Below are 24,540 nucleotides of genomic sequence, written 5' to 3' on the forward strand. Positions count from 1 at the left end.
TGATGTATTTTATGAATTATGTATATTTATTACGTATGTTCAAGAATGTAATAAAATAGCTTTACATAGAAAAGCAAAATGCCCTTTTTATTTTAGAAACTGCTCGGTATTTGTAGATGGGGATACTATTAAAATGATAACAAGCAAAAGCTAAACTAGTTTAAAAACTAAAAGATAAATCTGGCAAGCAGCCATTCTTATACTCACAAATTCATAATTTGGATGTTCTGCAGAACAGAATAAGTTAAACAAGGGGAATAAATTTTATGTTCAGATTTTTTGGTGTTGATTGGTTTGCTACTTTAGGAACGTGAATGCAAGGTATGTTGCCTTTTGGATTCAGAAATGGTATGTTGTTTTTCTGCAAACTGCTGGCTTTCTTTTAAGCCAGTTTTTCTCTTTCACTGTGGTCAGTATGGTCTTTTCAGACCAACAGCTATACATCAACTAAAATTTCTTTCTCTAACAGAACCAGTACTCTGGCCTACGTTCAACTTTTTTAAATTTCTCAGTTTCTCTGGTCTTGATACCACTTGCCTTCTCTCTCCCCAAAAGCGAGTTCCCAGGCTATCTTTCTGATTCTTTGTACTGTCTATATTATTGACCATTTGAGTCTTCATTTGTTCCCTTTATTCTACTACATGATGCTTCTGCTATTTATTCCTGACTTTTTACCTGATCCATCCACTCCATGGGAACCATGGAGTCCCATCCTTGTTTTGGCATTGCTGGCAGCCTCTCCTTGTTTTTATACCCGTGGACACTATTACATTCTCTTACTCTGTACCTTCCCAGACACTGGGAAAAAACCTCACAAAATATATGAAGCCCTTTCTTTATATTCTCTTGTTTGTTTCTTTTTCTTGTTTGTCATACCTCTTCTAAATTTTATTAAGACTCCTGGCTCTTTGAGAAAGAATTATCATTTTCTATATGTCTGTGTAATGAATAATACAGTCGGGTAATGGTTTTCTGTACATGCTTCCACAATATACATTTCAAACTAAAACAGAATGATCTAGTAAGGATAAACAAGGAGTATAGTGAAGGCATACCAATTGTTTAAGAAACTAGCTATTCCTAGCTCCCGTGTTTATAGGTGATTGGTAAGTAGTCACTCCTGGGGTGCTTTTTGGCATTACCTGTGATGGGAGTTCTTTTAAAACAATCCTTTAAAAAATCAAGTTATGTTTGAGTTATCAATCAGAAAGCCATTTGGAAAGTTAGACAGACAAAAAAGTAGGTGTCCAGAGAGGAATTTGGTAAGGGAAAAATGTTCAATTTCAGGTCTTTGAAAAGTAGTCAGACAGACTTCTAAGAAATGGGCTGTGATTGGAAAATTTTTAAATAGAACCTGCAGCGCTGAAGAAAATGAATTTATAGTCATTTACATGTTTCTTTTCTTTTTTTATGTATTTGTTTTTATTGATTACATAAGAGCTTAATATGTCGAAACTTTAGAAGCAGCTATTCAAAAATTCTAACTATGACTACACTCTTGTTAATAATATACTTTTAATAGTATTTATTGCAAACTATAGGAAAAGTTAGCATGATATTATGAATAAAGTTTTAATAGTGAAATCAAATTGCTGTTCCTTCTTTTAACTGATATTTTTAGGTGAGAATTGCCATACTGGCTTAAACTATAATACAGTTTCCTATTTCATTAGTAACTACATCCTGGTGCTTAAGTTGATGTTAACTCCAAATAAATATATTCCCAATTTCTTTATGCAGTAAATGGTTTAGTCTGTAGTCTGTAATAATGAAACATTGTTGACAGAGGCATTACATTTATATTAGTAACTCTGAATTTTCTTGATAGTCTACTCTGTTACTGGACTCTGTCAACTCTCAGGGCAGTGAATTTCATGGATGTGAAAAACATTTCTGATCAGTTTTGAATTTTGTACACATCAAATTTTTTCTCAACGTTTTTACTTGGGTTATAAGGCAGCAAGCATAGAAACTTCTGGTCAGACCTCTCTAAAGCATTTATTATTTTATATGATGTCCACTCATAACTCGTTTCATTTAAAACTTGCCAGTTTCTTATCATGTGATATTTTTATTGTTTATCGTTTATTGTTTACCTTTGAACCCTTTCTAATTCTTTAGTACCCTCTTGGAGAAGGGGTGACCTGTGCCACCTCTGGTTTTCCTTTCAAGGTCATAGGGTTGATTTCTTTTTTTTTTTCCTCCTTAATAATCCTATTATAATATTTTCAATTAATTCTCTTTTTCTGTTCTTTAAGCATCCTAGTTTGTTGTTTTTATTTTGGTTGCAGCAGCCTATTGAGCAGAAATTTGGACTGAACTGCTGAAGTGGTGCCCTGGTTCTTTTCTGAGGCCAAGGCATTTGGTGTACTTTTACATTACAACTTAACTGATCTGATGAACAATTGCCATTGAAAAGGGGCATCCATGCCACCTTCCCTGAATGTGCACCTGACAAATTCATTTGACCCAGTGATCCAGTTTTTGGAATTGTACTAGTACAAAAGGAATCCGAAACTTGCCAATAAAAAGGGGAAAGGATTTTTTGTTTGTTTTGTGGGTTGGGGGGGGGGGGGGGGCGGCGTTGGTTTGGTTTGTTTTTTCCCCTAGTGGTTTTGCTCCCTGAGCAGGCTTACCAGTGATGGCTGCTGTTGTTGCAAGGAAGATACAGGAGCACATGGCAAAAGAACGAGGTAATAGAAGAGTGGAACCTGTCCTTTCTGCCTTGACTAGTCATTAGATCAGTTTAACTAGCATAAAACTGCCAAGATTTGTGATAGAACTGTTTAGGTTGGTATGAATGCAGTATAAATTGGAATGTGTGTGCAAATATCAGGAGAAACAGCAGAACAAAGAGTTAAAGGAATAGCAGGTACTGATAACGAAGGACACTCCCTAGGACACCGTTCTAGGACATCAGCATTGTCTGTGTTCCACAGCACAGATGATGTGCCAGCAGAAGACCTTGCATCCTAAGGCTAGGAGGATGGCAACAAAATTGTAGTATATCACAGATACCATTCTTTTTCCTGTTAGCTGAGCAGGAAAGGAGACTGCAGGCATGCATTTCAAACCTATACACCAAACAGGCAACCTGGCCTAAGTTGTGGAAGCTGCGGTAAGCAAGATTCTGAGGCAAAGGATTACCCTGTGACACTCCTCAAGGTTATGAAAGATTTGCTCAAACAGCTAGTTTGTTGTAGCTAATTGTGAAGAACCTCAGAGATGTGATGAGGACTTGACAGCTGATGACCCTTGTCTGCTGTGTTGCGCAGAAGTATCCTACGTACACGTCCTGGTGCTTGTGAGTATGTGAGCGTGACAGTGTAAGTGAATGAAATCCGTGAGAGAAAGAATGTGAGGGGGTAAAATCAACTTATTCGGAAATGTTGTAAATAACTATCATCTTCTGCTTCCATAATATCTCACATTTAGTTTTCTTACACTAACTCCCCTACAAATGTGCCTTTAATTTGAAACTCCATAAAATGGAGAGTGTTCCCTTTTGTTTTTATTCTAGTATGTGCTTGCTATCTATCAACATTTAAACTTCACTTTCATTCATTTTGATTAGATTTACAGTTTTCCATGATTATAAGTAATCAATAACTGCAGGTTAAATGCCACAGTACTTACCCACCCCGGTTTCTAGATAGTTGATAAATATACTAATAACATAGCACCAAATTCATTAGTTTGTGACACTTGGCTGTTAACTCTTTGCCATGAATGAAATTGATCATAATTATATTGATTATTTACTCAAATATTTTACCTTGTTTCTTCTCATCAAATTTTGATCCAGGATGAAGTGATGTCTCACCTAAGGTGCCCATCCTTTTATAATTGAAGCTCTGCTAGTTGACGTTATGGTCTTTAGCTGTTTCTTACTGTCTTTCCTGAGAGAAAAAACATCGCTTGTTCCAGTTTGCTGTGTGAAGTGCTTGTGTTATTGCACTATAACTTATTTCAGTCCAACTGAGCTGGGCTAGCAAATAACTAATATTTAAGTGCTCACATGAGCCGATCAGCCAGCGTATTGGAGAGAAGTGGTAGACTAGGGAAGGGGTCAGGGATGAAGAGCTAGGAGTGAAAGGGACGGTCACCTCTCTGTCTGGCATAGCTGCATCTGGAGGAGGACATGAGTCCTACCCTTATTTTGCCTACTAGCATCTTGTGCATGACCTTCATAAAGACGGAAGGATTTTGCTGGGTCCTTTTTGATTTGATTCTGTCCAATAATGATCTTTCAATTTTTTTTTTAACTTTGGTCAATCAGATGAAAGACTTTAACAAAGCCTTGGTTTTCCTCAATATGTTTTTGAACGTGGGCATATAATTTGCGATTTTTCTAGTACTCTTGGAATGCTGTGTGTCTTTTTTGTAATGAGAAACTACACATAGTTTACATCTTCTAGAACTTCTGTTTGCTTGCTGTCTGTGTTTTAGTATTTTTTTTAAGTTAGCAGTTTGCCTCAGCAACAACTTTTTCTCTCACTTTGGGCTTTGAAAGAACTTTTCTGTTACCTGGACAGAACAGATCAAGAGCAAGAACATCTTCAGCAGTCTTAGCTGTTCTGTTCTGTTTCTCTTGTACATGAAGCCTGCTATGACTTTTGCTCTTGCTTATTGTTTGTACTACGATTAGATTTCCAAATTTGTGTGAAGGACTCCTATTTGGTTCAAATAACCTCTTGAAGCTCATTGTTTCCTCATAATGTTTAATTCTCTTTTTCCCAGCAATAAACATTTTTTGGAGATTTTCTTAGTATCATCCAAAATATATCTAGGGATTTTGCTTCCTTATTTTGGGCTTTAAGGACCTTTTCCCTGTTACTGAAATCCCCTTTTTTAAAAGGATATATTTAAAGAACAATAAATTTAGGAGAGAGAAGCAATCTTTGTGGGGTCTGAACTTTGTGTATACCAAGGGACTCCTTATATTCCTTAATTTTACTTTACAAGTCTTACATTTAGCATTTTCTCATCAAATGTTTCAGAAAACCCTCAACAGCTTATTACAACATCTGTCTCTCACATGACTAGAGTTCCCATGGTCTGTTCCCCCCTGCCCTCCTCTCCTCTGCCAAAACTTGTGTGTGCATCCTGGGCCCATGTGTACCTTCCCATCTTTCTTTCTCTCTCTCTCTCTTTCACTGTGTTGAATTTTATTGGGGATTTGCCTGATATTCAGACTAGATTGGCACCAGCTGCTTTTCTCCCATGAACACATTTCCAGCTCTTTGTTGCAGCATTAAGGAAGTTAGAAAATCATAAAGTTAAGGTTGATGCCTGGATGTGCACCTTTTACCTGGCATGTATGTGTGTGCATCCTGGGCCCATGTGTACCTTCCCATCTTTCTTTCTCTCTCTCTCTCTATTATGTAATACTATAATTACATAATCAGGTACTATTTAATAAAATACTCTATCGCATTATAAGATTTTTTTTTATTAGTAGTTCATTTTGTTTTGTGTGGGCATCTTAGTAAGCTGAATTTCAGCCAAAGCTTTGGGGGGAATTAAAAAAAAATGCAACGTGTTTTCAAATATTTAAGGCTGTTTCCTTCAAGTGCAAAGAGTAAAATAGGGGAAGACAGAAGAGGTTTGTTTGAAAAATTTTAACGTGGGTGACAAAAAAGCCAGAAGCTGGACTCTTGATACCGAATGACGTATGGGAGACACAAAAGGAAGAGATATAAGAAGCATCTCTGAAAGGTTTGAAATAAAAACTTGGAGTTTTTGAGAAGTATTTTAGCCAAACACCAAACAATAAACAGCAATTCAGACTGGATGATCTAATGGTCTTCCCAGCCTTATTTTTTATGAAAATTGGCCTAGCTTCAGATATGAACAAACTACAGCTGACTTCCTGATAATGATTAGGGAACAATAGATGCAGTAGTGATAAGCCAGGAAGGGCCTTGAAAGTGAAGACAAGTAACATACTAAATATTAAAGGAGAAGTCTGGGAAAACTATGAAGACAGTGACACGCTCTCAATATGGGAAAGGGTCTTTGCAGCAGTGTTCTGAATGAGTATGAAGGAGAACAGACTGCATTTCTCAAGAGCAGTTGCTGAAAAATGTTGCTGAATCAAAATGTGATGATGATGAGAACCTGACTGAATGTTTTAATTGATTGGAAAGATTACGAAAGGTACTGTCCTGAAAATGTTGCACTGAAAGTATCTGCAAGGTGTGAACATTGTACAAATCTTAGGATTTGGAGTAAATGCTGGGTCTAAGGTGATGCTAGAGTTACTGGTTTGAGCAACAGGCAGGAGGATGATGTAGCTGTGCAGCTGTGTATGTCACTAGTAATTAAGTCATTTATAGGAAAACCTTAAAAGAGCCATTCTCAAATGTGGTTTTATTACTTATTATCTGGAGTTCTTTGCTCTACTTGTATGATTGCTTCCCAAATAACATAGCTTAGACTATTTTCCAACTTGCCACCAAGGACTGCACTGTGTTTAATTGTTTAGTTTGGTTTATAATGTCACAGCAGGATGGCTACCATGAAAAGGTGTTTTTTGCATTTGCTGCAAAGGCACTGATGTTTGTATTTGGCTCATACTAACAATGAGTACCAAGTACCGTCATTTCTTCACAATTATTAAGTCAGGTTTCTTAAAAACTGTATTCCATAGTAGTTTAGTAATATAATTAATTAGTTCCCTGCTCTGTGTCCTGCCTGGTTATGTAAGAATTCTTGCCAGTAGGAGGAAGCGCCCAGTTTGCATGAGGCCTTTTTAGCCAGTTTCTATACCAATTGCACTGGTCCTCTTATTTCCCCATTCAGCATGTGCTAGAACTCACAGGTTGAAAAAGAGTACATCTGGCCAGAAGAAATATATCTGCACTTTACTAATTTTTCATTGGTTTATAGTCTTATGGGGATAGTAGCAAACAGGTGTGAATTAGAATTTTTTCTAGACTTCTCTCACTTAAAACAGAGCTGAAGCAACTGTAGTATCAGGGAGGCATAACCTGAAAAAAAGCTTTGTATTTTCTTTCTGGATAACTTTAAAATAGATTGATACCTTTCAGATGGCCAGTTGTGGAAATATAAATTGATAATACATTTTTGCAAGAAAAAGAAATATTCTCTTAAGTGTCTGTTTGTCAAGTGTCCGTCTAGATTAAAATATTAAAATGCGTAGTATGTTCACGGAGAAGAGAAATTTGAAAATGGTGTTGCTCACAAGTGTGACCCTTTGAAAAGGTATTTGGTATTAATAGCCCTTCAATAATTTCAGGCTGTTTGGTGGGAGAGCGGTGATGGCCAGGTAAGGCAGTCACGTGCAAACTCCTGAGGGAGTGCACTTCACGCCATTCCAGACGTTGGCTGGTGAAAAGCGTGCTGCCTGGATACCTGCGGCTGGATGCGAACAGCCGTGCAGGGAGAGCAGCCCGACAGTTGGCCTTCTCTGTACTCAGCACTGACAGGCTCAGCATTGTGCCTGGGACCCCTGCAGAAACGGAGAAATGCAGAGCCCTGCTGAGTTGCCGTTTCTTGCCCGGCCCCAGTACGCTGACTGAGTGACAGCCAGGTTTAAGTGTGTAACTGACATGAGATAAAGTAGCCAAACTTTGATCCTGTATTCTAAATGTGGTATTATAGGTTCTTTATCACGTACAACTTTCTGACAAGCATGTGGTATACAAGTGTAATATTAAAATGGAAGTAAAGTTTTTGAAACCTATTCTGAACTAAAACAAACAATAAGACTACAAAAATGTTACCTCTTTCCAAAATTTTGGAAATTGCCTCTTTCTTACATGTATACGAATTTCCTCATATGTACATAGTCCAAGTCAATGTCAGAGCTCAAAAAAATACTTGTGTCATAATGCCCATGTGCATAGTGACCTGAAACCTTTGCATATATTATTTTCATTTATATATTTTTTCCACATAGAAATAATAATGATTTGAGTCCTTACCTCTCCGTGAGTGGTATATACAAATCAACATCTACTCAGAATGAACTTCAGATGTTTATGTCCTTATATATGTATCTTGGAATAATTTTTAAACGTTAATTTATTACATATGAAGGATCTTGCTAGGTCTTAAACCATCAGGTAGGAAAAGCAAACTTAATTACAGGTAGTTGATTCTCCCAAACAATTTTTTGGTCAGAAGATGTATTTATGTTGATTTATCTTGTTACATGCTGATCTCTGAAGGCATGATTGTACTGTATTAAGGGGAGGAAGAGTTTGATACTCTGAGACATGCTCATACTATCTGTGCTCTGGCCATCTCAAAGAGGTAGTAACAGTGAAGGTGCCGCAATGTTTACAGGTGAACATTTCCTGATGAATTGGCAGATCGGACTGAAGACCATTACACCCATCAAAGCTGACAGATAGCTATGGGACGGTCATAGGCAGACAGAAATCATGGGTCTCTTCTGATTTCCCCTGTAGGCTGGATGATAAGAACTGCTACTGAACTTAGAATAATCTAAGATATTGCACAGAACCACAGGCTATACTGTGGAAATGGTTTGTCATACAACTGATACCCCTCTGGTGTCTTCTCTGCTCTTATTACGTGTTCTAGTTATATTAAAGCATTTATTTCAGTGTGGGCTACCTTCCTTATAACTTAGATTTGTGCGTGTGTGTGACAGAGACAGTATATTTTCTCGTTGGCAGTTGCATATTCTAGATATATGGTACTCTGGGATATTATCAGTATGTTAGTGAGAAAACATCAGCATAAAAAGTGACTTTATCTAGCACATTGCCAAGATAGAATTCCTTAGAATTACTTTCTGTCAATTTTAGTGTTTTAAAATATGGTAAGATTACCTCATTTTAGTTTTTGCCACCCTGTTACGAGGAGGCTAAAAATCTACACATCTAAGAATGAGGAGCTGACAATTAAGATAAAAATATTCCCCCCCCCTATCGATCCTAGGCCACTCTTACTATTTTAAACAATAAAACAAATTATATATAGGTATGAAAAAAGAGCAGCACACTGGAGGTGAGCAAACGGACTGCAGGTACTCATGTTTGCCTGAAGGAGAATATGCTGTGATCAGTTAGTGCTATATAAACCTCTTGATATATCATTGTAGCTTTTTTTTTATGGCTGCAGTGTATTGCAATAAAAATGTAAATCTTGCAGCAGTCTAGATGCTCAGATTATTTTTGTGAGACTAGTTTGGTGTCTCTTTAATTGTAGTTGTGCATTGTGTTTGCCTGATTTCATCCTTTTTCTGTTTACATATTTAGGCCCTAATCCTATCACTGGATTGTTCAAATGGACCTTTATATCCATGGGGCCTGTTTGAGTTAATGGGACTCTGAATGACTGGAAGTTTCTACTCTGAAGATCTGATTGTAGGCCTGAACCTAAATTTTTATTTTACTCCCATGTCTATTTGCTTCTAATTCATGAAAATTACCCTATAAAACGGTATTGTCTCTGAGCCTTTTTCCCATGTACTTTAGTATCATTTATATATTGTGTACTCTGGATATTGTCAGTCATGGTTAAAATATTTATGTTGTCTCACTTGCCAAAAACTCTCGATTGCTGTTATTATTGTGTTATGTTTTCACATTTAATGACTTCCTACCTAAAAGGGAGGAGATAATCACCTGCTTTTCAGTAGCTGTAGTATGAAACCTTCTCTTAACTCAGATTTTGAAGTCAGAGTAACTATTAGAACTCTATTCAGGTCATTTTTAAAGATGTTGGTAATTTTTTTTTTCTTGTTCTTTGGATACCATGTGCACTTATCTTGCAGTGTGCTATTTTCTAAGCAGCCTACTATTACTAAAAGCTTTCATATGATGTACACTGTGATGTAGACCAATAAAATAGGTACAAAAAGACATTAACTTTTACTAGCTCTCCTGTTACTTTTTGATTTTTGTGGACATGGTTGTATGACATACTATGTAGCTGAGACTGAAGATATTTTTATTTTTGTAAACCAAAGAATATCTTTGGTTTACGCTGAGTACTCTTCCCTATCCTGTTCTGTTTGACTATGTTAGTTTCACTGAGTACTAAATCAAATAGCTGTGATGGATGAAAAGATCCAAATTTGCATATAGAAAATCAAATATCTTCTTTTTCTTTGTTCTTTTTTTTCTTATTTGTAGGCTTATTAAAATATTATCTAAGAGCTTTACAGTATTTTTGCATATTCCCATAACAGGAGAGCACTGATGCCCTGTTTTACAAAGGGGAGGGCTGAGCCAGCCAGTCAGTGAGTCAGTAGTGAAGTAAATATTATTAATTGGGTCCTTCTGCCTGTTAACTGTCTGCCTCCAGCTCCATTTCTCCCTCAAAAGCCAAAGCTTCCATTATAATCAGATGCTTGATATTTCTACATAAAAGGCCTAAGGTGCTTTGGTTTGGACTTCCAGAAAATGAGGAACACAAAGTTGGTGGCCATCTGCCAAGGTGTTTGGTCTGACTTGCTCCGTATTCATAGAGCCCTGTGGCAAAGGCAGAGGCAGAACTGAATGTTCCTGTGTGGCATTCAACTGCCTTAACCACAGGCCCATTGCTCTCTTCCTGTAGTTGTCTGTCTTGTTCTCTACACAACTTCTAGAGCAAACACTTATAGGAACCTATAAATAATCTAATTTGATACACAGCCCCTATTCATTTCCTGAACAGCCTATGTCCTGCACGCACAGGGAGGCCATGGTCCCGCGGAAGAAACTGGCGCCATGGATCAACACACAAGTCTGAATGCTGTGGCTATCAAATATTTAAATGTTGCAAAGATATAACATTATTTTAATGTAGCTTATTAAGCTGTAGTTTGAAATATTTTTAACAAGAAATAAGAAAAAAGCAAATGCTATTACATATAGTTGTAACTATTTCCATGTCTAGCAATTGAACATGAATCTTCAGCTCAGTGAGATACAGAACTAATTACATCAACCAGTAGGAGGAGGCTGGTCACCTCTAGGGAGGAGAGGCAGAAAGAAGTCTAGGTAGTAAACAAAATGGTTATTCTCATTTTGCCCTTGAATCTCAGGAACTATCTGCAGAGAGTTCACCCTACCTTTTCTTTCCTCTTCAGCATTCCCAACCCCAGAAATTACCTCCTCTGGAGATTCCCAGTACAATATGTGTTGCATGACAGGCCCAATTTCAGAGATTTATTCATAATCAGTTGGGGATGTTTGGTGCGTTGACATAATCTGCTAGTGATGTAAGTAATGAAATGGAAATCAGAAGGTTTTTTCCTGTAGGTGTTTTTCTGTTAGAAAGCAAGATAAGGCACTCCTTGAGCATCCCAGTTTTCTCTCTGATGTATTTCAGGGGCAAACTGTATGCTTCTTGATCTCAAAAATATGTAGCAAAAATTTTTATAACGGAAAATATTGCTCTCAGCTTCCTCCTCTAATCTTTTCCTTAGTCAAACAATAATGCCCTGTTGTGTTTGTAAACTACCACAGACAGGGTGAAGAATCTGGTGACAGAGCCATGATATCGAGTGTCACAAGATAACTTCTGTATTTTTTATGGTAGAACTGATCAGGATGATGGGTTTTTTGAGGGGGAAATCTTTAAGAGGCCATGTCAGACGTTTATTGCTTGTTGATGTTCTACCTTATCCATAGATCATGCCTGAGATTTGGTGACTGGGCTAGTGATTTTCTGTGAACAGCCGTCTGCTTCACTTTTTGTGCATGTTCCTTGTGTTATGCACAGTCTTTTCCACAAGTAATCCACCAAACTCAGATGTCCTGTAAACAGCATTGAAGCTGATATTGAGAAAAAGAGGTAGTTAGGATTCATTCCAGCTGAGCCATTCTTTAGGATTCATTGAAGCCAAAACGCTTGCAAAATTATGTCAATTCCACCAGCATTTTGTTTAAAGAAAAAATCAAAACCCTACTTTTAATACCTTTTAGTTTTTAAGGATCCGTATTCAAAGCTGTTTCATAGCTGTGGGTAAGTTGTGAGAGCAGGAAGAATCCGTCTTGAAAGAGCCAGTGTCTCAATCCAACAGCTTGTATCGTGAAACTGCAGCCTGAAACTGCTGCCTGTCATATTGGATGATATTATGTCCTTGATTTATTGTGGTATTTCATTTTACACTTTGATTGTAACCTTTAGGCAGGGATTGTCTGTCTTTTCTGTGTGGTTTTTTTTGTTTGCTTCTTTGTTTGTTTGTTTGTTTTTCTCTCACCTAGCATGAGAGACCTGACCCATGACTTGGCTTCCTGAAATTAAGATAATACAAGTAGTAATCATGCCTGCTGCTAAAATGTTTCTACTTTATTTCTATTTGCATTTGTTTGCCTTCAGCTTCCAGTCATTGATTCTTGTTATGCCTTTCTCTGATAGATTAAAGAGCTCTTTAGTACTCACTATTTTCTCCCCAGGAAGGTGCTTTTACTCTGTAATCAAGTTACCTCTCTCTCTCTCTTTTTTTTTTTTTTTTTGGGGGGGGGGGAGATAAACTAAACAGACTGAGCTTTTCATGGTTCTTATTATATTTCTTGGATGATTTTTGTGGCTCTTTTCTGTTCCTTGTAAAAAAAGAGACATAAAACTCTGTGTTACCAGTAATAGCTGTAGAAGTAAAATTACTTCACTACTGTTACTCCTGTATTTGAATGTTCAGCAATTGATGTTTTTGCAAGGTCCAATTAAATAAACATCCATTTAGTATGACTTCAACACATCTGGGTATATAATTACTAGAGAACAGAACAAGATGGATTGTTTTAAAAGCCTTGCAGTGGTTCCTAAACTTCAAAAGGACTATCAATTCAGTGAGAATGGTGTGTAGGAGTGCTTGCAAAAGCATTTGTGTTTGTGCTGAGTTTTTTAAGGAGATAGAAGTGAAATAAAAGTAATCATCTTAATTGTAAAAAAGGGATGATAATATATCAAAACTTTAAGTACTATAGATAATGTAATACATATCTTTTCTTGCCAAGATTTGGTACGTTTGAATGCAAAAAGACTTTGTTAGTAACAAACTATCTGAGCAACTGGAAAAAGAAACTGTGAATGAATGTGAATATATGCATCCTCACATCCATTTAATCCTATGAGTAGTCACTTGCTTCTGTTTGGAAACCCTAGAACAGTTACATGGTTTACGTGTAATAGTTACGTGTTATACTGTAATAGAAGAGATAAGATGGTATCAAGAATTCTTTTGTTAGAAAAAGCAGTTACCAAAAGAGTTCAGACAATTAAAATCTGCAGCTTGCTATTTCAAAGAGGGTCTTGAAAGTTTTGCTACTGGAGTATTTCTTACCAAAGAAGTGACTATTCATTTGGATTTGTATCGATACTGCGGAAAAAAAGTTGAATTAAATTTACGTTAAGTGGAGTAATCAGATATCTGCAGGATCAAAACATCTTGGCCTACCCAAAGACTTACCTGTATATCAGCATCTAAATCTAACCTGCACTTCTGCGTCTACATTGATCCCTCACAGAAACCTTCAGATTTTAGTGAAACTGAACAAGGGGTTGTTTAAACTCTCAGTGCTACAGATGAGTTTAATGCAAGTTTCTCTACTATTATTTTTATACGAATTTCAGGTCACCATGTTGACTTTCTATCTAAACTAGCCTGCTTTCTGAATGTCAAAGGGTATTCCTCTACTTTGTGGCAACATTCTCTCAATGAAACTTGGAGCATATTCAAAATAAAGGACTTAACTTGTTTTAACAAGATTAAAGTTCATGAAGACATGGTAAATGAAGGGGGAAAATGAAAATTAAATAATGTAAAAGAATTTAAAATCCTCTAAAATGCCTGAAAAAGGAATAAAGGGGACTAAGGAAAGAATAAAAAGTCAGATGGTCTCTAGTTAAGAAAAGTCTAAATCTAAAGAGATACTATGCAGTTATGTTAATCACAAAATTAATCCTAAGATTTTGGTAGCAGAAAGTGACTTGGGGTAGACGTGGTACCCATGCTGTGACACCCACAGAGCCCATTTTAAAACAGCTATTTGTTCTTAAACGGAGATGGTAGAAGTGAGCATGCCCTTGAATGCCCTTCTGTATCACAGGCTTAGTTAGTCAATATAAAAAATATAATTTTTTACATCCTCGATTGCCTCAATTTCCTCTGAATCTCTAAGTCCTGGAATAGAATCCTTCAAAAAAGGGCTCTGGGAAGAAAATGGCAGAAGAGACTGAATGATTATCATAGAAACTGGAGACAGCATCAGTCAGAATCCTAACGTGACTTCATTTCTTTGAGCTACTGTATGAGAGGTGATTCTCCTTCTTAATTCCTAATAACTTGGGAAGACTGTTGATAGGTGTTGGAACAATGCAGCACCCACTGGAGTATAATGTATACTGGAGTAAACTGGAATTTACTAGAGCAAACTGGAGTATAACGATTTGAGGAGAGGGCAAGAAAATTACTCTCCCTTTAAATAGTGCTTATGGTGAGTATATGGTGATTAGGCACAGCTGCCACAATATATTTTCCAGTTTACCTTTGCACAGTGGTATGAGGAAGAGATGGGGAGGAAAAGAGGGACAGAAAGCAGAGAAGTGAAGATAGCATTTTCTTGAGGTTTCTTGCACCCTCCAGGGATACGTTCTGTGCCCTCCTTACATGGCCCACTCCCTGGTTTGAAAACTGCTGACACTGAGGACCAACCCTGATGCTGTGTGAAGCCTGGATACTTCATCTTTAGGCTGCGTGCAGCATGGTCTCTATAATGCATACTTCAGCCTGGGTTGGAGGGTAGAAGTGCCTCCTTAGAGACTTTTTTCCTAAAAGCCCACTATGCATGTAAGAGAATCTGTGTGGTAATAGTTTTCCTTTTGCAAACTTCATGCATTCAGGTGGGTTGGAAGAGTCACAGAGGTGAGACCACAACATGTGGAAATTAGGGGCAGAGGTGGATTTGTTTTTCTTGTATATGTTTTTCCGTGTTTAAAGACCCTTTTGAGATCCTTTTCTCCAACAGAAAAGCATAAGAAAAGTTGAAAAAAATCTTTAAGAAATGTTATTCTTTAAGTAGACGCCAGAGTTGACTTTTCCAATAGTACTAGTTAGTTTTATATGGAGGATGATGATGCTCTTAGTGAGTGTTTATCCACTAAAGACTTTAGACCAATAGCTATCTCCTTTTATTCACTTAGTAAATGCTAAAATTAGTAGTATTGCAGAGCTGTAATATGGCATATAGTATAACATTCTATAAAGTACTAGTGACTGATCACTATGTGTCCTAGACATCCAGTAAAATGGAAAGCAAACTCACCCTTTATCTGTAAGGACAATATATTTTTAGTACTTGTAATCTTTCCTGAGCACCGTATCTCATTGGGATGTTAGCAAGTTAGTGTTGCTGAAGATGCAAAAAATTCTCTGAATGAATGAGAAACACTGCATTTTCTACCACTGTGTTGTCAGGGATAAGGTGGATAATACTCACTGGCAATCGTATTCAGCTAAAAGGCAAGACTGACCTCCTGTTAAACTACTCCGGTTTGTTTTTGAAGCTGAAAGCTAATAGTTATTTCCTCCAGCGGTTCTTGGAACTGCTTGTGTGTAGTGTAGATGTCATGGTAGATCCTATATAGTTATCAGGTAGAGTGATGTGTGCTGCCTCCCCCTATTTCTTCAAATATCAACATCTTGTAAATTCACATTATCTTCCTCTCTTGTAGAGATAATACTGAGTCCAATTATGGAGTAGGTGCTAGGATTTCTAATGTCTGGGACTGTTGGTGTTAAGGTATTTTCTATCTGCTCAGAAATAGACCGGTTTAGATGGTTTAGTCTGTGCTGCAGATGTGAATAGCAGCAGAGTGCAGGTCAGAGTGATGTTTGTATACTGTGCATTTTCAGAAAACATGTACATGGGGCAATAGTAGCTGTGCTCCAGTACTATACCTTGCCCAGGGAATCTTCAAAAATTATCATGTAGCACTGAGGGCTATCAAAAGGAATCCCAGATGTGAGAGAACATGTCTCGGTGAATGTTTTGGGATGGATAAAATAGGAACAAATCTCAGGTATTTTCATGTCACCTTAGGCCTGGTTGGGTTCTGCCTGTTCAGGTATAGAAGTCTAATAACAGGGTCAGCATCAGAGACATACTTTCCTCTAGACAGGAGTGAGGGAGACTGAGTAGTAACAGTTTTAGAGCAGTGTGTTTGTGAAGGTAGACAACAGCATCTTGCATTCATTAGAAGCAAGCGCTAGAGTTGATAACTCTTATCTTGGTGGTGAAGTTGAGTGTACAATCACATAATCAGCCTGGAGATTTTGGAGAGGAATTGAATATTTGATGTAATGTTTCCAGAAAGTTTAAGAGACAAGTGGATGTTGCACTACATGTTGTATTCTCTGCAAAGCAAGCATCTTAACAAGTCAGTGATTTCAGAAATAGTGCAGATCTTGAAGAACATTTCTTGAACTCCTTTTTGCTGTTGGAGCTGAACACAATTCCCATCTGTCTTAAACTCTGCATTAAGAGCTTCACAGAGGCACTCAAAGAAGTCACGTGCTTATATGTAAGGAGTAAGATGCTGAAGGAATCACATGTCATAATAGTAAATAATTTTCATTAGTGTTGCTATGAAATGGTTACTTACCATATACATTTTCACTGTGAAAAAATGTTCCTGGCATAGTGAGCATCAGAAGAAAAGTCCATGCTAATGTATCTTCATCCGTCAGTTTTGCACACTTTGAGTTGAACAGTGTGAGCATACATTTTTGCTATGAAATATAGTTTGCTACGTGTTTTAATGTGTATCTATAACATCCTCAAAAAGCTTACAAATATCAGTGTTATCCATTCCATGGTAAGACTACTGTGTGAGTACTGAGTCTGGTTTAAGAATGTACCAGCAAGCTATAGAAATGATGCAACTGGCTGCAGGGCTCACAGGTCAACAAAAATCAGCTGGTTCACAAATGAAGCCTGATGAGGAAATTACTGCAGCAGCACCAGTCCCATCCCTGTTCCCTGGCTGCCTCTCCCCGGCCACTTCCTTTAGTCATCCGAGGTTACCTTGTTTGGCCACTACTTCTCTTCAGTTGCTGCTTACTCACACTTCTAGAATAGCCAGCCATTCATCCATGTTGAAAGGACAAATAGCCTTCTGAAAGCCTGTTCTCTAGATAATGCTCAGTTATAAAAGAGAGTTCAGCAATATATGCAGATTACTTTATGCAATCTGAACAAATCCAGCTGAAAAGGTAAAGCAAAGCACATTCCATGCGTTGTTACTATTTGTAGACCTACTAAGTCTCGTGTCTTTGAAAGGAGTCTTTCTTTTTTCAGAAATGGTTTTAAAGAAATCTTTGAAGTATCTCCTGAAGATCTTGAATAAGACACTGTAGAAAAGTACGGTTATAAGTTTGTATCTGATAAGAAACTGAGACTTGCGTTCATATGGGCTGCATACAGGATGGCACTGCAGCCTCAGGAAAAGGGCAAATACGGATAGTGCTTTTTCTGAGTGCATCACTAACCAGCTACCGGATGCATGACTGCAAGTGTTCTAAAACAGTGACAATTTAAATCACCAGCCGCTCCATCATAAGTTCATGTGGTCAGATACCCTTTCTCTGCACAGGTTTTGCTCTTGTTTTGAGCTGAAAATGTAACATTTTTGTTGAGAAAGGCTTTCAAATTTCATCAAAAATAGCTAATAGTTTTTTGACTGACAAACTACTTTTTGCTGTGCCATTTTCACCATAAAACACTTAATTTTAACCTGAAGACACAATGATCTCTTTGCTCGGTATGCAGGATAGAGTGACAAAATCTGGAATTCCAGTGATGATACTGAATCTTTTTGTTGTCAAAGCAAGCTATGAAATCATCTGACTTCCAGCCAAAAACTTTGGGGAGTAGGCAGTGTTCTTCACAGAAAGTAAAATCTGCAAAAGAGAAGGTGGCAGCATGGAAGAGTGATCTCCTTCTCCCATTGGAAGTGTGCTGCCCTGTTCTGAAAAATTTCTGTGTCCTGACGTAAGTTCCTTTTCTCACCTCTGTCAGCCATCACAGAGCTCAGAGACTTTCTAAGGCATGGCTCTTTATATTGTTTGACTTCCTTGAAAATGCAGTTAAACAAAGAGGAATCTCACTAGGGTATTTCAGAAAGTTGCAAAGAAAACAGAAATCCACTTTGAATCTATCTCTTGGTTAGGCTTCATTATCAACCAGACAGTCTCTGTAATCTGTACTCCTTGGGACTCTCCATCATTCTTTGTCTTTGTTAGAAGTCTTCAGTTATGAGTGAAACAGAAGATGTCCTGAAGTAAAAGCATAATTTTAAATACATAAAATAAAGCTTCTCTGTACTCATCTTTGTTTAATAGGAACTTTCGTATTACCACTCCGTAACTACATTGTTTAGAAGAAAATTCTCAATTTGGAGAGGCTTTGCTCTTGATTATCCTTGTTATCTCTAAAGAAAACAGAAAATGAAAGGAGAAGAAAAAAAAGGTTAAAGTGGAGACACTGAAGGTGTCTCCATCCAGTTCAGCTTGCCTTGCATGGAAAAGAGGTTGGATCAATATACTCCTACCAAGCTTTTCTACTAATGTTTTTGAAGTAAGTCATTACAAAGGATACTGTAAAAATTGAAGAATTTGAAAATACATACTTCAGTCTTCAAAGAGGGAAATAAGGAGGACCCAGGGAACTACAGGCCTGTCAGCCTCACCTCCATCTCTGGAAAGGTGATGGAACAGCTCATCTTGGAGGCCATCTGTAAGCATATGGAGAAGAAGGTGACCAGGAGTAGTGAGCATGGATTCACCAAAGGGAAATAGTGCCTGACCAACCTGATAGCCTTCTATGATGGAATGGCTGGCTGGATAGATGAGGAGAGAGCAGTGGATGTTGTCTGCCTGGAGACTTCAGCAAGGCTTTTGGCACTATCTCCCATCACGTCCTCATAGGCAAGCTCAGGAAGTGCAGGCTAGATGAATGGGCAGTGAGGTGGCTTGAGAACTGGCTGGATGGCAGGGCTCAGAGGGTTCTGATCAGTGGCCCAGAGTCTAATTGGAGGCCTGTAGGTAGCGGTGTCCCCCAGGGGTCAATACTGGGTCCTGTATTGTTCAACGTATTCATCAATGACCTGGATGAAGGCACAGAGTGCACCCTCAGCAAGTTTGCTGATGATACTAAACTGAGGGGAGTGGCTGACACACCAGAGGGCTGTGCTCCCATTCAGAGAGACCTGGACAGGCTGGAGAGCTGGGCAGAGAGGCACCTCCCGAAGTTCAACAAAGGCAAGTGCAGGGTCCTGCACCTAGGGAGGAATAACCCCATGCACCAGGACAGGCTGGGGGCTGACCTGCTGGAAAGCAGCTCTGCCGAGAAGGAGTCCTGGTAGGAGTTGTGGTGGACAAGTTGACCAAGAGCCAGCAGTGTGCCCTTGTGGCCAGAAGGGCCAATGGTCTCCTGGGGTGCATGAGGCAGAGTGTTGCCAGCAGGTGGAGGGAGCTGATCCTGCCCCTCTCCTCAGCCCTGGGGAGGCCTCACCTGGAGTACTGTGTCCAGTTCTGGGCCCCCCAGGACAAGAGAGACATAGAGCTCCTGGAGCGAGTCCAGTGGAGGGCTACTAAGATGATGAAGGGACTGGAGCATCTCTCCTATCAGAAAAAGCTGAGGGAGCTGGGCCTGTTCAGCCTGGAGAAGAGAAGTCTGGGGGGGGGGGGGGGATCTGATCAATGCGTAGAAGTATCTGAAGGGAGGGTGTCAAGAGGATGGGGCCAGACTCTTCTTGGTGGCACCCAGCGACAGGATGAGAGGCAACGGGTACAAACTGAAGCACAGGAACCTTTGTCTGAACATGAGGAAAAACTTCTTTCCTGTGAGGGTGACAGAGCAGTAGGACAGGCTGCCCAGAGAGGTTGTGGAATCTCCATCCCTGGAGATATTCAAAAGCTGTCTGAACACAATCCTGGGTAACGTGCTGTAGGTGACCCTGCTTGAGCAGGGGAGTTGGACTAAATCTCCAGAGGTCCCTTCCAACCTCAAACCATTCTGTGATTCTGTGATATAGGTATTGTAGTTTTATTCTTTCTTTGCAATACAGCATCTAATCCATGTAACTTTTCCCAAAGTATACAGTAGTTTGCAAAACAACATTGCTAAATAGAGATTTTGAAACTTCCTGCACAGATACAAACTTCTTTTCAGAGCAGTCGTATTGTACTGTTACGACTCTGTGGGCAAAGCCTGTTTGCATGAAGGTGGCTCATGCTATTCAAGTGATCCCATTGACTGCACCTGCTATATGGGCTGTAACTTAAAACAGTTTGCCTTGAATAAAGTTTGCAGAAGAAGGCATGTTTGTAAGCATCAGAAGGGATGTGGCACAGCATGAACAAGAGAAGAAACAAGTACTGCTTCCATAAAAAATGTTAGAGTTTGCAATTGATGAATAAGTTCTTTTTATTTCTGTATTCAAAGACAGCAGAGGAAGCCCCCCAGACTATGAAAACCTGTACAGGCCCTAGAATATAAGCAGCAGAGATGGAGGAAAACCTTTCTAACAATATGCCATGGAGTCAGAATCTCCACATTCACACACTCCTTACAATGACATCTTAAAGGTTATCTTTCACCTTTTCCTAAATTGTTGACTCTGGACAACTGTTGGGGATAAATGCCTTCCATTTCCTTCATTTCAGGACTTGTTTTCAAGGAAGAGACTTCAAAGACATTCAATATGAGCAAAGTTATTAGTTACTGTGCACTATGCCAAATAAATACTTTTTACAGTTTTTCTCTGAACCATATTCCGTATAAAAACAAGGTTTAAAGTTTAAGACATAAACCAGATAAAAAAATTTTCCTTAAGACAGAAGTATTACTGTTCCTAACTGCCCATGTATTCTCACATGATTTCAGATATCAGAACTACTAAGAACTGTCTTCCTCATGTGTCCATCTGGCCCTCTTCCCAAATGGGATTTAGTATTAGTTTTAGTATTAGAATAATTAAGAGTCTTTGACTTCCATAAAGCACCACCTGCCTTTGATAAACAGTTGATAATTCTGATGAAGAATTTGGAATTTGTGTGCCTTCTCATAGGCAGTATTTTAAAGGAAACATCAGCTAGAGGAGGAAAAAAAATTGGAGGCAACAACTGTGATCAAACAACAGCAAGTGGTTCAGGCATAGGATCTGGAACAGTAATGGTGGACTGTCTAACTGAAGAGATCAGATCCTGGCCTAATTGGATCCCAGTCTAATTAAGGAGATCAGATGAATACTAATACAACTATTTTGTCAGAAAATTTGTATGATTTGTAGGGCCCATTCCTCAGTCATGGGTGGCCCAGTTAATTAACATAGCATTTAAGACAACTTTGAGGAAAGATCTGAGTTTTGTGGGATGGGAAAACCACATTAGGAAAAGGATAGAAAGTCTGGATAACACTCAGCAGAAGCCTTGGTATAAACTTGAAAAAATAAACTTGCCTTGCTGCATATTCTAGTGCTTGCTGGGAGATGGTTTAACTCTTGGGAGGCTAACCAGCTCTTCGCTTACTGTTACCTTAACGTGTACTGTCAGCTTCTTGAGCAAGATCCTATTCATTACTTCTATGGGACTTACAGGGGTACTTTCAGTAAATTCGGTTTGCTTTTACATAAGTAGTAAGCCAGTGAAGAAACAAAATGCAATTTTTGTGTCACATCATCCAATGTGACACTGAGACTGGTCATTGGTGTTTAGCTCTCTGGACTGACACTTAGCATACAGTTAAGGATGCTGCTCCACTCCAGTAGGGTAACTCCTTCTGATAGATCAGCACCTATTTCCTCAACCAAGGGACCTACTTATTTGCAACTTACTTCAGTTGTAACAATGTTTCAGAAACATTGGAAAAATATTATCCCATTTAAAGAAGAAGGAAAGAGCGCTAAGATTTGCCCAAGAATCATCAAACAGCAAGTCTGTAACAAAGCCACTCTTGCAGTGTCTTCCATGGCTTACACAGAAGAGCAAAGAACTGTGTGAAGTGAGCACTTGGGTGAATCTTCAGAGGATTTTATGAGGTGTTTTCTACTGATCCACCTAATGTGGATAAACAAGTAGAGAAACCATCCCAGTACAGAAGTGCATGCAGTGGACTAGTACCAGTATAATTATATTGCTTTCTTTTTAATCATATCACTATGTAAAGAAAGGGAAAGCAAAGGATACTAACTTATTGAAGTTAGACCTGGCTGCACTGGACCTGGAAACTAGTACAATTATGACTAACATATGGGCTTGTGGCTTTTTTTTTTTTAATTCTCAGTATTTGCACAGCTTTCTATTTGTATAGGCCTAAAGATAGTAAACTAGTACTCTCTAAGGTTCTCTCATACTGAGAGTTATACAAGAAGTATTAGACAAAATTAAAATGTACCTTGTGTTATCATTCTTTGATTTTAGGAGTTAATCCACTTTTCATTGTAGTTATTTCCTGCCATGCTCCTGCTAAAGAAAAGATAGTATCTTTATCAATTAGTTTTGCAGGATAATATGAACGGAAACTCAATTTAATCTTAATGCTTTGTAATTCTGTATGCAAGGATAATGCACATCATGATTCTTTGCTTAACAATATTTCTCCGTAATACCTAAGTTATATTACTGGTCACAAATGTTCATATGTAAATAGTTAATTTTGACAACCTACTTAATTATCATGTTATTTTAAAAATCTCTTCCTATCTGTAAAGTTTTGGAAGGGTTTGTGGTCTGGAGCACTAGGATTTATCCTATTTTCACATTTAGACTGCTTGCAAAACTGTGAGGATCGTATAGATCATCTCTTCATATGACGTGCTACTCACATATTATCTTTGGGAAAAAAAAGGTAAGAACCATTTTTACTATGTACACCTGTAGCTTTCTCTGTGCAAGTATCCATTAGCTCAGTAAGTATGCTAATAACCTGTCTCAAGGAAGGGTTTTTGGATTTATTGTAACAATGCTCTTTACATGGTTACTTGCACCAGAGTAAGGTAGAAGTAAACAGTTACTCCTTCAATTTGATAGGCTTATCTAGATGATTTTTACAGTGCAAATGACTATTAAAAAAAGCAAGAGAAGAAACAGAAATCGAGGGCAGATGAGATCTGGCCCATAACGCCAACTTTCAGCTCGTTTAGCCTGTCTCTGCTCTTCAGTGCTCAAACTGGACATGACTCTAGAAATGCTGAAAATCAGCATTTGCTGCTTGAAAATATCAACCCGCGCATTTTCATTAGGAGTTTTCAGGGAGTTATAAAGCAAAACAAAGTTTGTAGATTTTCACTCTTAGAGACACTGCAGTGTTATCAGTCCCCGAGGAAAAAAGTTATCGCACAATATATAGCCCATGCAGGCAAAACCCCGTAGGCTACTACGACAGCTAAGGGCAAAGCCACGCGCGCCCGCATTCATGCGTCAGTAAATGCGATCCGACGGCTGCAACCAGGGAAGAAGAACGAGAAAACCGGGGCTGGGGTCGCGGGCCCCGCGGCGCCCCGAGCCCTGCTCGCCCCGTGCCTCAAGTTTCCGCGTCTGTAAAATGGGGCCGCCCGCGGGGCGGCCGCCGCCTGCGCGCCGCGTCCCCGCGGGGAGGTGCCGCAGGGGGGCGGCGGCGCCGCCGGGGCACTGCGCGAGCCCCCGCGGCGGCCCCGCGGCCCCGGCGCCGCGCTGCCGGGCGGGCGGCGGGGCCGGGCGGGCGGCAGGGGCCGCGGCGGCGGCGGGCGGAGCGGCGGCGAGCCGCGCTGCTCGCAGGCAGCGGCGCGGCGCCGAGCCGCCGCCTCAGAACTCTGCATCCCGCCGCCGCCCGGCTCCCTCCACTCACTTTTATATTTGCGCGCCCTTTCAATCCTCAGTGACGTGTCCCGCGCCGAGCCCAATCGGCGGAGCTCTCTGGTCAGGACAATGGAAGGGCCTCGGCCAATCGGCGCGGCGGCTGGCTTGGCGGCAGCCAATGGGGACGGGGCTGTGTTGAGAGTAATGTTACCAGCGCTGAGTGTGAGGAGGCTGCGTATCGATCCCGCTCTCACAGCCATTGCAGTGCATTGGGCTACATAGAGACCCAGGCAGCATTGGGGGGCCGGCGCGAGCGGCCGGGCTAGCGTCTCTGGGGCTCGTGGGCCGAGCGAGGGGGTGCGTGCGGAGTGTGGCACGGGGTGAGTATGCGCCGGGGGCCGGCGGGCCGGCCGGGCGCGCTCGCAGCTGGGCAGGGAGCCGGCGCTGCCCGCCGTGCCGCCGCCGCCGCCGTGCCGCCGCCGCCGCCGCTGCCTGGCTGCGGGGCGCGGGGCAGCGCCGGCTCGCGCACCGGCACACAAAGGCGAATTAGGCTGCGCCCCAAAGGCACTTGGCGGGCGGCGAGCCCCTGGGCCGGGCCGGGCCGGGGCGGGGCGGGGGCGCCGGGGGAGCGGGCGAGTTGGGGAACCGGGAGGCGGGAGGGGAGCGGGCGAGGGGCACGGCGCGGCGGGGGGCGAGGGGCCGGAGGAGCACGGCGCGGCGGGGGCGAGGCGGCGCGGGGTGCGCCGTGCCCCGCCGTAAGCCGCTTACGGCGCCCG

The 24,540-nt window shown here is 40.2% G+C and overlaps 1 protein-coding gene across 10 annotated transcripts in view; it reads left to right on the plus strand.

Moving 5' to 3' along the window:
- HMGB1 (high mobility group box 1) overlaps positions 1 to 24,540 on the plus strand; it is a 59,644-nt gene that overhangs the window by 26,886 nt on the left and 8,218 nt on the right. For 5 of the 10 annotated variants that reach the window (XM_068930122.1, XM_068930125.1, XM_068930124.1 and 2 more), the window contains one exon: positions 22,754 to 22,835. The exons of 4 other annotated variants lie outside the window; for them this stretch is intronic. The gene's annotated coding sequence lies outside the window, so the exon portion shown is untranslated. Of the gene's footprint in view, positions 1 to 22,753; positions 22,836 to 23,715; positions 24,145 to 24,540 lie in introns of those variants that run through there. One more of the 10 variants, XM_068930120.1, reaches the window with a different exon arrangement.

Source organism: Struthio camelus, chromosome 1 (assembly GCF_040807025.1).
Source record: "Struthio camelus isolate bStrCam1 chromosome 1, bStrCam1.hap1, whole genome shotgun sequence".
Taxonomy (NCBI): domain Eukaryota; kingdom Metazoa; phylum Chordata; class Aves; order Struthioniformes; family Struthionidae; genus Struthio; species Struthio camelus.